Here is a 14,837-nt window from a genome sequence, read left to right on the forward strand (position 1 = left end):
GTGTACAGTATGATTGAGGCCTTTGTGGGGTGAGAGAAATGTTAAGCATCTGGTCTGTATTTGAAAGCTTTTGCAGAATATATGATGTAAAAGTTTAAGCTCAAGCTTTTCACTTATACTTTTATGAGTATCTGACTGGTGGCATTAGGGTCTCCCACCAGTCATAAGCCTGAATAATCATTTTACACCAGCTGGGACAATAACACAAGTATTCGGAATAGTGATCTATGAACAGCACAAATTAGAAAAATTAATTTTACCTTTTCAACAAGTCCTGCTCTGCTTCATCAGCTAGGCAACTAATTACAGAGAAATAAGAAATTAGGAATGAGGAGACCATTCCGATAAAGCTGCTCTATACAGAGGTTGACTTAGCTAACTTTTTCAAACCCCTTGATTCTTATTTATCAGCCTGAATAGTCTAGAATTTAGACCATGTATTTCTTTCAGAGAAAATTGCATAGTAGGGATAAGGAAACATTGATTCACTCTACATTTGCTTGTAATGATGTCAAAATGATGCTTCCTGCAGACTAATATAAATGGTAGATAGTTATCATCTAAGACACGTCAACCTATCCCTAGGTCAATCAATAGATCTCTTACTGCTCACTGACGTATAAAGGAATGATCCATAAAATAGTAACGTTATATCACTAAAATATTATTACAGCGAGTTTATAAGTAGTTCTACCCTTCATCTTTACCCTTATAGTACTGAAACTGATTGCAATGCTTAGTTCATGGATTATAATTTTGTTCACTCTTCAATGTTGCTTTATGCCTTCTAAAGTTCAGATCCTTGGATACAAGGAAAACCACAAAATAAATACTCATGGTGCTTCAGGGAGAATGAAGACTCGACCAGCAATTATTAGGTGTCCAATGATTTTAGTAAACATCTGAGAGCCTCCAGAACCGAACCCTGTGGTGGATTCAGCAATCACTGACAATAAAGGAAAAGGGTACATCCATTAATTCTGGATTTCATAATAGGGCAAATGAAAAGGGAATCTCTAATCTAGTTAAGGTACCTTCACACATAACGATATTGTTAACGATATCGTTGCTATTTGTGACGTAGCAACGATATCGTTAATGAAATCGTTCTGTGTGACAGCGACCAACGATCAGGCCCCTGCTGGGAGATCGTTGGTCGCTGAATAAAGTCCAGAACTTTATTTCGTCGCTTGACTCCCTGGAGACATCGCTGGATCGGCGTGTGTGACACCGATCCAGCGATGTCTTCACTGGTAACCAGGGTAAACATCGGGTAACTAAGCGCAGGGCCGCGCTTAGTAACCCGATGTTTACCCTGGTTACCATGCTAAAAGTAAAAAAAAAACAAACACTAGATACTTACCTAACGCTGTCTGTCCTCCAGCGCTGCGCTCTGCACTCCTCCTGTACTGGCTGTGAGCCGGAAAGCAGAGCGGTGACGTCACCGCTCTGCTTTCCGGCTCACAGACAGTACAGGAGGAGAGCAGAGAAGCAGAGCGCAGCGCTGGAGGACAGACAGTGGTAGGTAAGTATCTAGTGTTTGTTTTTTTTTACTTTTAGCATGGTATCCAGGGTAAACATCGGGTTACTAAGCGCGGCCCTGCGCTTAGTTACCCGATGTTTACCCTGGTTACCGGCATCGTTGGTCGCTGGAGAGCTGTCTGTGTGACAGCTCTCCAGCGACCAAACAGCGACGCTGCAGCGATCCGGATCGTTGTCGGTATCGCTGCAGCGTCGCTTAATGTGAAGGGGCCTTTAGTTGTAGCTTATCTGGAAGCATGGTAATTGAAATCCACCATATACAGTAAATTAGATCATAATCATCTGATTTTGTGGTGTCTGCCTGACCCTTCATGTGTTTGACACACAGCTGACTCTCCCGACAGGTGATTTTGGAGGAGAGAGTAAAAAAGCTGGCAGCAGTTTTCTTCTCACCCTTTTAGAAAACATTTGAATGCTCTGTGGGGTTGAGTGTTCATATGTACGGGGAAGTCAGGAGAGATACATATTAGTTAACATATTCGTCTGTCAGGTATCTCACGCTTGTGGACATCTTAATAGTTTGTTAGAGCTATCAACACTAGTGTTGAGCGATACCGTCCGATACTTGAAAGTATCGGTATCGGATAGTATCGGCCGATACCCGAAAAATATCGGATTTCGCCGATACCGATATCTGATACCAATACAAGTCAATGGGACATCAATTATCGGAAGGTATTCTCATGGTTCCCAGGGTCTGAAGGAGAGGAAACTCTCCTTCAGGCCCTGGGATCCATAGGGATGTGTAAAATAAAGAATTAAAATAAAAAATATTGATATGCTCACCTCTCCGGCGGCCCCTGGACTTCACGCTGGTAACCGGCTGGCTTCTTTGTTTAAAATGAGCGCCTTCAGGACCTGCGAATGACGTCATGGCTTCTGATTGGTCGCGTGCCGCCCATGTGACCGGCACACGACCAATCAGAAGCCGCGACGTCATTCGCAGGTCCTTAATTCCTAGAATTAGGAGTTTTGTGAATGAGAATGACGTCGCGGCTTCTGATTGGTCGCGTGCCGGTCACATGGGCGGCACACGACCAATCAGAAGCCGCGACGTCATTCGCAGGTCCTGAAGGCGCTCATTTTAAACAAAGAAGCCGGCCGGTTACCAGTGTGATGTCCAGGGGCCGCCGGAGAGGTGAGCATATCAATATTTTTTATTTTAATTCTTTATTTTACACATCCCTATTGATCCGATACCGATACCCGATACCACAAAAGTATCGGATCTCGGTATCGGAATTCCGATACCACAAGTATAGGCCGATACCCGATACTTGCGGTATCGGAATGCTCAACACTAATCAACACACAACATATAAAAAAACATAAAATACAAAAGATGTTTATTTTTTATTTCTTATTGCTAACATAGTCAGAAGCACTGTGCAGAAATTATCATACCTCATTAGCGCAAACTCAATTCTCAATCATATATTAAGCAAATTTCATAGGAAAACAATCATAGCTTCTATATACAGTATGGAAAATTTAACCGTGAGCACTACTAGAGAAGGGGTGCTAAGGACAGGTTCCCAAACCATATAGATTAATAGTAAGAGACCTAGCACTTAACTTTAGGTAAGACGCAGCAGGAAAAATTTATTGTAGCAAATACAGGAAAACGTTTCGGTCAATTGTGACCTTCATCAGTTACAGGAGGTTATTAAATAAAAGCCGGTAACGGGAATTATAATTGCTGCACGATCATATATCAAAATTAGTTCAGCGTGGTTGTTGTAGGCAAACCTGCTATGAGCAAATAGGAAGATTCCTGGAGCTGCAGTGCTCTCCGACACGGCATCCACCGCTTGTCTCAGACAAGAGATCACAGAAGCTAGTCTCCTCCCACCAGCTCAGAGTGCTTTGCAAATTATGAGATATGTAGAGTGAAAATCTGGTGAAAACGCAAGATACAAATCATACAATGGCAAGAAAGTGTGTTATTCTTCATGTAAATCCACTGGATGGTTTATCCTAGAAAGTTACTTTGAAATTGTCAAATTGCATACATTTTTCCATTAAATTAAATTTGCAGCAAAATTATTCTTCTTGAAAATTGATTGTCTCTTATTATGATCTGGGTCTCTTCATTATCCAGAGCATAATAAACGTAAGATGTAAAACACAAACAAAAAGCTTATACTCACTTCACAGCCCACTTGTCCAGCAAGCAGCAGAGGGGCAAGATAGGTAAGTGGTGAAGTGACTATAATTTTTTTGTTTCTTTTTCTAGCCATCTATGGTTCAGCAAAATGTCTGCCACCTGGCCAGATGAAGAATATTTACAAAAATCCGTATTTCAAAAAATGCAGATTTTTTTTTCATCTTTTCGAATTAAATCAAATTACACTCAAATTCACTCCTCACTAACAGTTACCCTTTAAAGCAATCATAAATGTAATAACATTCAGATGATCAGTTGCAAAGGCTTAAAAGGGTTGTCTGACATCTAAAATGCCCTTTGGGTCTACTTTGATAAAAATCGGACATTGGATCCTTTAAGAAATCTGGCCAAATCACACTCTCTGGCCAGAATAGAAAAGGATGATTTCCATGTCTGTCGTGCATTAATTTTACTTAATGCTTAAGGGATCCAGTTTCTGTCATCCTATTACTCAGGAAGAGTTCAAAATACAGCATTTTCTGACTTGTGACTCAGAGTTTGTTATTTATTTGTTGCAGTGTCCTTGTTCCTTATGGTATGTTGGTGAAGCGGCATGTGATTTTAAAACACGGATTAACCAACACCGACATACCGTAAGGAAAAAACGTATGGATTTGCCTGTATCAAAGCATTTTGCAGAGAAATTGCACACTGAAAAGCAATTACGGTTTCGCATCATTGACACAATACCTATCCAGAGAAAAGGGGGAGATCGAGTGCGGCTACTCAAAAAGAGGGAATTAGAATGGATAATGAGGCTCAATACATTAAAACCGCATGGCTTAAATGTAGATTTTAAAATTAATCAAATTATGTAAAATATGATGACTTTCTCCACTGTATATGGAATATTGCTCTTAATTTTTTTCATTTTTTATTTTTTCAGATGTCCCAATCTGTGAAGGGGCGGCACAACTTGCATATAACTTGTTAATTATGCTTTTGTTAATGTTTCGGAAATAATTTTTTGTGTATACTTTAGTAAAGAAATATTGGGATAGCACTCATTGTTCTTACATTTCCTTGGACCCGTCAACATTACGGCTAAATAATTCTATGGTCTTTTTGGTATTTTACAGGTGACTGGAGAGACATGGGGGATTATCCACCCCCTAGGATCTCTATGTCCTTGTTTTTGTTCGTGATGCCCCACTTGATTGGGGAGGGTATCTTGGACCATTTATTACCTTATATTGGACTTATGTCCTGACCATAGTGCCAACATGACATTGCAGATACTGGGATTTATTTCTCTTTTATATGTATAAATGAATACGAGTGCATTTCCATTAAATAATATGGTATTCGAATAGCCATGCGCAGATATTGACCGTAATAAGGGTCATCAAAATACACTTTAATCTATGCGCAATAACATTAGAAGAAAGCTGGGGGCTTACATCAAATAAAATACAAACACTGGTTTTATATCATTTTATTTCCGAAGCATTCTGTGGGAATCCTTTCGTTTGGGAGGGATATACATTTACCAATATGGCATCTTCAGAGTAGTTGTGCGCAGATGCGGACCATAATGCTATGGGTCTTGACATAGATGTCACGGACATGCGCAGTAGTTCCAGGAAGACGCAAACGATTCAATACATGCTGGATTATGTTTGTAAGTGTGTTTTATTTTCATCAGATTGGGACACCTGATATGTTTTAATTGATCATTTAATATATTTTGAATGTATCCGCACTGCACTTTATACAATTCATAGATTAATAATGTATTTTTGTATGTTTATTAGGAAGGCACTTATGCACTTTATTGGATTGTGGATCATCTATGCACTAATAGTCAAAGAAAACGCTAATAATGATAATAATTTATGAAGAACATGTGTATTTGTTATATAAACTCACTTCATTTGTATGTTCACTGCTTGAAAAAGGATACCATATCCGAAACGTTGCCACGCCGCTCTAGCATTAAAAGCCCACTTTTCTTTATTTTTTTGTGTGCTGTTTTCCTTTTTTTGCTTCTAAAATGCCCTTTATAAATATCTTTATTTAAGCACTAATTATTTTTGTAATTTGCTTTATTATGAAATAACCTATCATACTCCCTTTCCGGCTATTCACTACGTGTGAATTTTTTTCTGTACTTTTTGTGATGTTTTGTGCAAAGGGAGCCTCAAACTGGACATCACAGTAAGATGGCCCTGCATTCACTTTCCCAAAGCTTCTATCACTCCTTCTTAAAGGAAAGGTGCCCCCAGTTTTCATTGTAGTTAGTTTTTTTGTGAAATTAAGCTTAAAACAGTATTTAAAAAGTATTAATGCTATTTTTGCACTGTTTGCAAACATTTCTATATGAAAAATATTATATAGTTTCTTACAAATATATATATATATATATATATATATATATTTAATACTAGGGGGAGCATTTTCGTTTTAGATCTCGTGCAGCTATAGTAAGACTTACCAGCTTTACTGCTAGCAGCAAAATTGAGGCAGTGACTGCTGACCTCACCAGTTGCCTCCCCTTTTGGGTGTTCTAGTATTGCTGGGGCAAAATGTAGAGTAGCATGACAGGGCAGTGCCATTTTGTGGGTGACTGCCCAGTGATCTGCTATCACTGACAGTTATTGTCGCTCTCTCTCTCTCCCATCAGTCTCTCTCACCCACATTACATGATTCTCTCACCCCCCCCTCCACAATGCCTGGCCATTCAATGCAGACCTGCAGCTCCTTATAGTATCTTACTAAGGGATGAATCACAACTCCTGTGAGCAGCTGACAGCTCCTGTTCCAATAATGCCAATGGTACACTGTTCCTCCTTGATGTCAATTTTTATAAAACATTAAGCTTAAGATTAATAGGGGTGCCCAAACTTTTTCATATAACTGTATGTCCTTTTTGTAACTGTATCATTCTTCACAATTACATGACTAATTTCAGTATGTCTAGAACACTGATACTGTTGGTAAGGAACTGCGAGCTATGTAGTTTTCTCTTTCACTTATTTTTCCCCCTTCAGTAATTATGAGATATATTCATTGTCACGTTTTCTAAGCTACTTAAAATATGTGAAGCAGGAAATGTTATACAGTCAAAGATTGAGCTGTAGTAAAAACTAAAATTTAGTGCAGCTAAACAGATATTTATTCCACTAGAAGAACCAGTACAGAATTCCTTCCTAATTTATCCTTTTCATTCTCTATAACTTGTAAACATAATGTGCCGATTTGACTTGCAAAACAAAGTAAAATATTGAGAAGCATGAAAATAATAGACAAAATAACTTGTGCCTGCAGAAGCTCTAAAAATATAGACACCTTACTGGTGGTTTTTATAGTTAAAGAGGGCCTTTCACAAAATATTCACTTACAAACTTTACATTCCAACACATAAGCTTAATCAAAATATCACCATCCTATAAATACAAATAAACCAAGTGGGGCAACACTTCAAAAAGCAGATAATTCAACAATGCCTGAGTACAAGTAATACCCTGGTCAGAGGAAGTGACACAACAGATAATAAAAAATATAATATTCATTAGGTAATAATAATATTAAAATCCATAAAATAGCTAAAAGATGCGTCCCTGACTGGGAACGCCGAAGAGCCTAGTAAAAATGTACGCTATCCAATATAGTAAACATAGTTTAGGAAAAAATATCTAAGGTTTAATGCCAGATAAACCCATTAAAATTGCTATCTGATAATATACAGGTGCTTTTCACAAAATTAGAATAACATCAAAAAGTGAATTTATTTCAGTTCTTCAATACAAAAAGTGAAATTCATATATTATATAGAGTCATTACAGAGTGATCTATTTCAAGTGTTTATTTCTGTTAATGTTGATCGGTATGGCTTACAACCAATGAAAACCCAAAAGTCATTATCTCAGTAAATTAGAATACTTTATAACACCAGCTTGAAAAATTATTTTAAGAATCTGAAATGTATGTTCAGTAAATACACTTGGAGCGCCCCGTGGGTTGTGAGGTACTCGGTACCAGGTCCTCCGGTTCTCAGGGGGATGTCACGGTGGCTGACCTAGTCCATGGCCCTGGGACGTCCATGTAAAACGGGGAAAGGTCTTTAAAGGGATATATGAGTAGTTTGCGTTTGTGACGCCACCTGCTTTAAGGGGTCCGTGGGGTGATGTTATGGCAGCAAGAAGGTATACCTTCCCACAGGTGAAGTATGTCCCCAGGGCTGTCCTGCCTGTCTCTGGAGCAAGGCATAAAGGACTGTTGCTCCCTTGGTGTTCCAGCTATCGGGATCCTGTGCCTCAGAAGGAGGCAGCCTGTGTAGGGCAGAACTCCTTCTGGTATCCACTCCTTTGCTATGACTTCTTCACCCTCTCTACAATACAGTTCTTTTTTCGTGTCCTTTCTTAGGAACTGCCGCACTTAGTGCAGGCACAGCTCTGTGTCCTTCTGTCTCAACCTCTGACAGGCTCCCACCCTTATCAGGGACCAACTACCTGAGCAAAGCTCAGCCAGCAACTGCCTAACTTCCTCTCCAGGTCACCAGTTTTGCCTAAGTGTGAAGAGTGTCCTAATAAATAGGAGCATAGCCCCCCCTGGTGGCCTGGAGTGCGGAATGTGTTGCATGTTTGTGATACCTGGATTTCAGTTGTCCTTCTTTGCCTCCAAACGTAGCATCACTCCCCCTAGAGGGAAATGACATTACTGCAATGACCAGAACTCTGGGGTGCTGCACTCCACCCCCATTAAATCCAGTACTCCCGGACTGGGAAAAGAAAACAACAATAGATTAGTAAAAGACATACAAATTTTTGAAATGCTGTAAAACAAGTTAATATAACTGTGCTTCCCTTTATGGGAGGTGAGAACACTTGAACGTTGCATAATAAACATATTTACATTGTGAAATGGAACAATTTAGCAAAGCAGTATTTTATGAAACGCAATTACCCGTACAGGTATACTATCTCAAAACTTCAAAGTGCAAATCAACATTTCTCTTTATTATTACTCTTCTTCATATGCAGGACTGTCTACCAACCCCCACGGGCTCACTGCATTTCCTTCTCTTCATTTTATTCAAAAGTGCTTCATTAAATATTTTCTATCATCTAACTCAATCTCCATTTTATTCAAAGTGCTTTATCATATTTACCATTTTCTAACTAACTGAATGGTACTCTTTCCTTCTCAGTTTCCTCTTTCTGCTAGGAGCTACAGACTCCCACGTCTGCTCAGCTATTCTCCTATCGTTCCAGCTCCACCTCAGCTGATATTCCACGACAAGCTCCCATCAATATATTAACTTTCAAATATACCGACTAAGTAGCATGATAAACCAACTCTAAGAACAAATTCAACAAAGTGCAACGATTCAACATTCCCTTTAAGGGTTCAAATAACATTCAAATCTTTCAATGAGGTAGTGCAAACAATCAATCACATCAAGATTCAAGTTAAGGTACCTTCACACATAACGATATTGTTAACGATATCGTTGCTATTTGTGACGTTGCAACGATATCGTTAATGAAATCGTTATGTGTGACAGCGACCAACGATCAGGCCCCTGCTGGGAGATCGTTGGTCGCTGAATAAAGTCCAGAACTTTATTTCGTCGCTGGACTCCTGCTGACATCGCTGGATTGGCGTGTGTGACACCGATCCAGCGATGTCTTCACTGGTAACCAGGGTAAACATCGGGTAACTAAGCGCAGGGCTGCGCTTAGTAACCCGATGTTTACCCTGGTTACCATGCTAAAAGTAAAAAAAAACAAACACTACATACTTACCTACAGCCGTCTGTCCTCCAGCGCTGTGCTCTGCACTCCTCCTGTACTGGCTGTGAGCCGGAAAGCAGAGCGGTGACGTCACCGCTCTGCTTTCCGGCTCACAGCCAGTACAGGAGGAGTGCAGAGAAGCAGAGCGCAGCGCTGGAGGACAGACGGCTGTAGGTAAGTATCTAGTGTTTGTTTTTTTTTACTTTTAGCATGGTAACCAGGGTAAACATCGGGTTACTAAGCGCGGCCCTGCGCTTAGTTACCCGATGTTTACCCTGGTTACCGGCATCGTTGGTCGCTGGAGAGCGGTCTGTGTGACAGCTCTCCAGCGACCAAACAGCGACGCTGCAGCGATCCGGATCGTTGTCGGTATCGCTGCAGCGTCGCTTAATGTGAAGGGGCCTTTAGTTTAGCAACATAAGTGACATGTGCGAGGGACCCGTGATGAACCCCCAATGTTGGTCTTGGGCGGGCTATCCTGACCCGGAATTCTGCCACACCAAAGGGTTTTTCTTCAGGTCTCTGCAAAACAAAGCAGTCCTCACAACAAGATTAGCAACAGTCTCTGTTGGAGGCAGTCTCTGTAAAAGCCTCCGTTGTAAAACCAGAAGGAAGCACCTTTAAGAAGGTGAAAACTATTTACGAGACAGTTTGTGAATCATTCACCGTCCATGATTCAAGTGTTCTTTAAATGGAAAGCAAGGAAACTTGTGCAAACTAAGGATCCCTTTAACAGAGGACCCCTTTTAGAAATAAACCTGGTCGGGTTCAAAACTTGGAATCCTCCTTGAACTGAGGACCCCTCTAAGACATAACCCTAGATGGGTTTAAAGCAGCAAAAGAGTGAACAGTTAACTATGTACAATCATTTTCAGATTTGTATGATTCTCTTATAGCAAGTTGCAGTCCATGACGAACACTTCCTGGCCTGGGAAGGTTTGTATCCGAGTCCTCATCTGATGCTGTATCAACGTTAGTGGTTTGTCTCTCAGGTGTGGTTAAGTCATTAGCTGCCTGAGTATGGATGTCAGCTTTAGCATTTGCCACAGCGGCAGGTTCAGTAGTAGTAATTATTAGGGTTGAGCGAAACGGATCGACTTTCGGCAAAGTCGGATTTCATGAAACCCGACCCGATTCTAGTGTGGGATCGGCCATGAGGTCGCCGATCTGTGAGCAAAAGTCGTGTTTCATATGACGCTTTCAGCGCCATTTTTCAGCCAATGAAGGAGGACGCAGAGTGTGGGCAGCGTGATGACATAGGTCTTGGTCCCCACCATCTTAGAGAAGGGTATGACAGTGATTGGCTTGCTGTCTGCGGCGTCACAGGGGTTATAAAGGGAAAGGCATCTTATTTCTGCCGATCTTAGCATAGGGAGAGGTTGCTGCAGCTTCATCAGAAGAAGGGATATAGTTAGGGATGTAAGATTAACCCCCAAACTGCTTGTGCTGTAGCGATTTCCACTGTCCAACACCACCATTTGTTTGCACGGACAGTGGAGGCTATATTTTTGTGCATCAGCTCTGTAGCTTACTAGGCTGCCTTATAAGGCTCCCTGATAGCTGCATTGCTCTTTGCACACTGCTGTGCAAACCAACTGCTATTTTAAAAGCAAAAATCTTGTTGCTCCTTTCTGCACAGTTACCTTGTTTATTTGTCCACACTTTTGTGTGCAGCAGTCCTTTTTATTGCTGCCATACTAGTCCTAAGATCATTGTAGGGAGATTGAAATTGTACTACAGTCCTTGTATTTTTTCATGTATCTTCCAGCCACTTTCTGCCACTTACATTGTGTTGTTTTATGCACTGGGCCTGAGTTTTGGTTCAGTCTCCCCCCATAAAAAGTGAGATTCAAATTCTCACAAAGTGGATATACTGTACTTCAGTCCTGTTAGTTTGTCGTATGTCAGCCAGACACTTTCTGCCACTTAGATTGCGTTGTTATATACACTGGGCCTGAGTTTTGGTTCAGTCACCCCCCAAAAAAGGGAGATTCAAATTCCCACAAAGTAGATATACTTCAGTCCTGTTAGTTTGTCGTATATCAGCCAGCCACTTTCTGCCACTTACATTGTACTGTTTTATGCACAGGGCCTGAGTTTTGGTTCAGTCTCCCACTACCTTGTTTTACAGTACCATATAACGGTTGTTATTTTGGTTAGATTTTCCAAAAAATGAGGAAGTCTGGTGGAAGAGCCCATGGGCGGTGGTTGCCAGCTGGTACTGATGGTGGTGGTGGTGGTGCATCTGGTGGTAGTGGCAAAAGCACAATAGCACCTAAGGCTGGAGGTGTTGAGCCAGCATCATCATCTGGCTACACAAGGCCTCGAAGGCTCCCTTATCTGGGAGTAGGAAAACAGCTTTTAAAGCCGGAGCAGCAGGAAAAAGTTTTGGCTTTCCCTGCTGACTCAGCCTCTAGCTCTTTTGCCTCCTCTTCAGAAAGTTCCAAATATAAATATAGCAGAGAGTCGTCAGTGGATGCTCCTGGTCAGGAACAAGACGTTTCCTTGTGTCCTTCACCCAAACCAATTTCTCCATTTGCAGCTGCTGAATGTCCACCATAGGCCATTTTTATACGTCCCTAAATGGGCTGACTCTTCCCACAGGGCCATGGTGTTAGGTCTCGAGTTCCCGCTTCTGCATAGGGGGAATCTCGAGCCATCTCCGCTGCGGTCTCCCATTCTTATCCAGCCGCAGGGGAGTCTGCTCAGCAGGGACGTCGGTCCCAGCGTCTTGCTCAGTCTCACTCTGTACAGAGAGTTACTGCTGCTTCTTCAGCTTCTGCCATTAAAGCCAGTGCTGGTCAGCAGCGAGCGGACTTCTCTGGGACTAAGTCCTTGTCTGCACACACTGAGCATGCCCAGGGCAAGATCTCCCGTTGGAGATCGAGGGTCATGTGCTCAGGCTCTGCAGCACATTCCATTGGTCTTCTTGGCAGGTCTTGGAAGGGCAAAGTTTCTGTGGCCACTTCCTGTGCTGCAACTATATAAACTGCGCATGACCGCACGGCCATGCGCTAGTGTACAATTGTTAATGTGTGTATGTTGTGAGTGCAAGTCGTCCTTGGATACCACTACCCTATTGAATGTCTGTTCGCGGAAGGTGTATGGTTGCTATCTAGCGCCCGACTTATCCTACAGCACGAATCACACATTACAGCGTCCAGTTGCTGTGACCGCCAGTATGGCGCCGTGCACTTCCTCTGTGCTTTCCTTACCCAAGCCTGGGTGGTTAGTGGCGTTCGTCAGTGCGGCACCGCATGCACTCTTGTGCCTTAATATTGTTATTTGGTTTCCTTACACACCCAGTTGCGGTGTTGTGCCAGCAAGGGTCTAATCGGACTTCAATCCTAGTTGGGGTTGAGTTCGCTGACTACTTGCTCGCGCTCTATGTGCGGTACCGCAGTCCTGTGACGCAACAGGATCGCTTCCTTCACGCTGGATGAAGTTTAACCCACATGTGTATACTTATGAGTACCGCCATATAGTCCGTCATTACTTGGCAGCAGGTTCCATCTCTGCACGGTGGACCCCGGGCTGCGAACTCACCATACTCTATCTGTCTTATCATTTGGTGCGTTCCGCTAGCCCTAACATTACACTAGCGCCAGGGTCTGGCTAGTAATGACGGACAAACAGCAATCCTTGCGGTATATCCAGCAGCTGGAGGGTAGGTTGGCGGCTCTTGAGAGCGCAACCTCAGCTGTGGATGTTACCGCAGTTGCTGTACAGGCTGCTAGCGTGGCTGCAGCAACCCTGTCCATTGCCACCCCTGCTCCGACATTTTCTCGCCTCCCGCTGCCAGAAAAATTTTCTGGTGATAGCAAATTTTGTAGGGGATTTGTGAGTCAGTGCTCTATTCACCTCGAGCTCCTGGCTGCACGTTTTCCCACAGAGCGGGCTAAGGTGGGATTTATAGTGTCTCTCTTGTCGGACAGGGCGTTGGAATGGGCTACGCCGCTGTGGGAGCGTGGCGATCATGTGGTGCAGAGTGCTCCGCTGTTTCTGAGCACTCGGAAACAGGTCTTTTTAGGACCTCAAGTCACCCATGATACTGCGCTCCAACTGCTGGCATTAACTCAGGGTCAGTCCTTGGTCAGTCATTTTGCCGTCCAATTCCGCACTTTAGCTTCTGAGCTGGATTGGTCAGATAAAGCTCTTATCCCCATATTTTGGAGGGGCCTGGCTGACCACGTTAAGGACGCTCTGGCCACTAGGGAGGTTCCTGCCACACTGGAGGAGTTATCAACTGTCTCCACTCGAATTGACCTCCGTTTTAACGAGCGGAGGTTAGAGCGAGCCCAGTGTAGGCAGAGGTTTCGGCTGGCTCCTACCTTCGCCAAACCTCTGGAATCTCCGGTCCTGGTTCCTGAGTCACATGAGGCCAGGGAAGTGTCACAAGCAGGATCTAAGTCCCGGACCGCTTCTGCACTCAAGGTCTGTCATGTTTGCCAGCAGTCAGGACATCTAGCCACCAGATGTTCTCAGCGGTCGAGGAAACGTCAGCGTCTAGTGGTAGTAGGTGGAGGTACACTAGACACGCCTCTAAATTGTCCTTTAACACTAGAAGTCCTGGGAATTTCAAGATCCCCCCTGAAGTCCTGAGAGAGGGTCAAATGACCCTCAGTCCATAGTGACACCATAATTAGCATCCTTTCATTTGTAAATGTGCTCTTGCCTGAGGAATCTGCAGGGGGGATTATCTAAGATAAGAGTGTGTAAACAGAATAATGCAAGCTATTCCTGAGTGTGGGGGTTGCTGCTCACAAGAAAAACCTATTTTGGTTTCTCCCTGAGTGTGGGGGAGAAACCTATTTTGTTCACAGGAAAGAAAATGGAGAGAAGGTACACCATTGAAGAGACATTGGAACTGATTCTGAGCAACACAAACCCTTCAGACTCAGACGGAGAAGACATAGTCCTTCAACCGGCACATGTGGGGTCTGTGCCGACACATGCCGTAGGCACGGACATACGGGACACATGTTCCCCTATGGCCCCATTCCGCACGAACTGTGTCTCTGTGTGGAGCACATGCGTGTCCGTCTGCTCCACACAGAGACTTGTCCGTTGTTTTGCGGAAGCACGGACCGCTTTTTGCCGAAAACATCCATGCACACAGATGTCATCCGTGTGACTTCCGTGTGCACGGACAACGGAGGAAAGTGAAAAGCCTAAAAATAAAGAATTTCATATTCACCTCAGTCCAGCGCTGACAGTTCCTCTCACTTCCGGTGCTGCTCATTAGGCTATGAATATTCACTTCACTGAGCCCAAGAGTGAACCGGAAGTGAGAGGAGAAGAGGCGCTGGAGGGAGGTGAGTATGTGGTGACAGCAGACAGCGCTATCTGTGGATTCACGGATAGCACACGGACATCACCCACGGTGCACGGGG

Source organism: Ranitomeya imitator, chromosome 5 (genome assembly GCF_032444005.1).
Source record: "Ranitomeya imitator isolate aRanImi1 chromosome 5, aRanImi1.pri, whole genome shotgun sequence".
Classification (NCBI taxonomy): domain Eukaryota; kingdom Metazoa; phylum Chordata; class Amphibia; order Anura; family Dendrobatidae; genus Ranitomeya; species Ranitomeya imitator.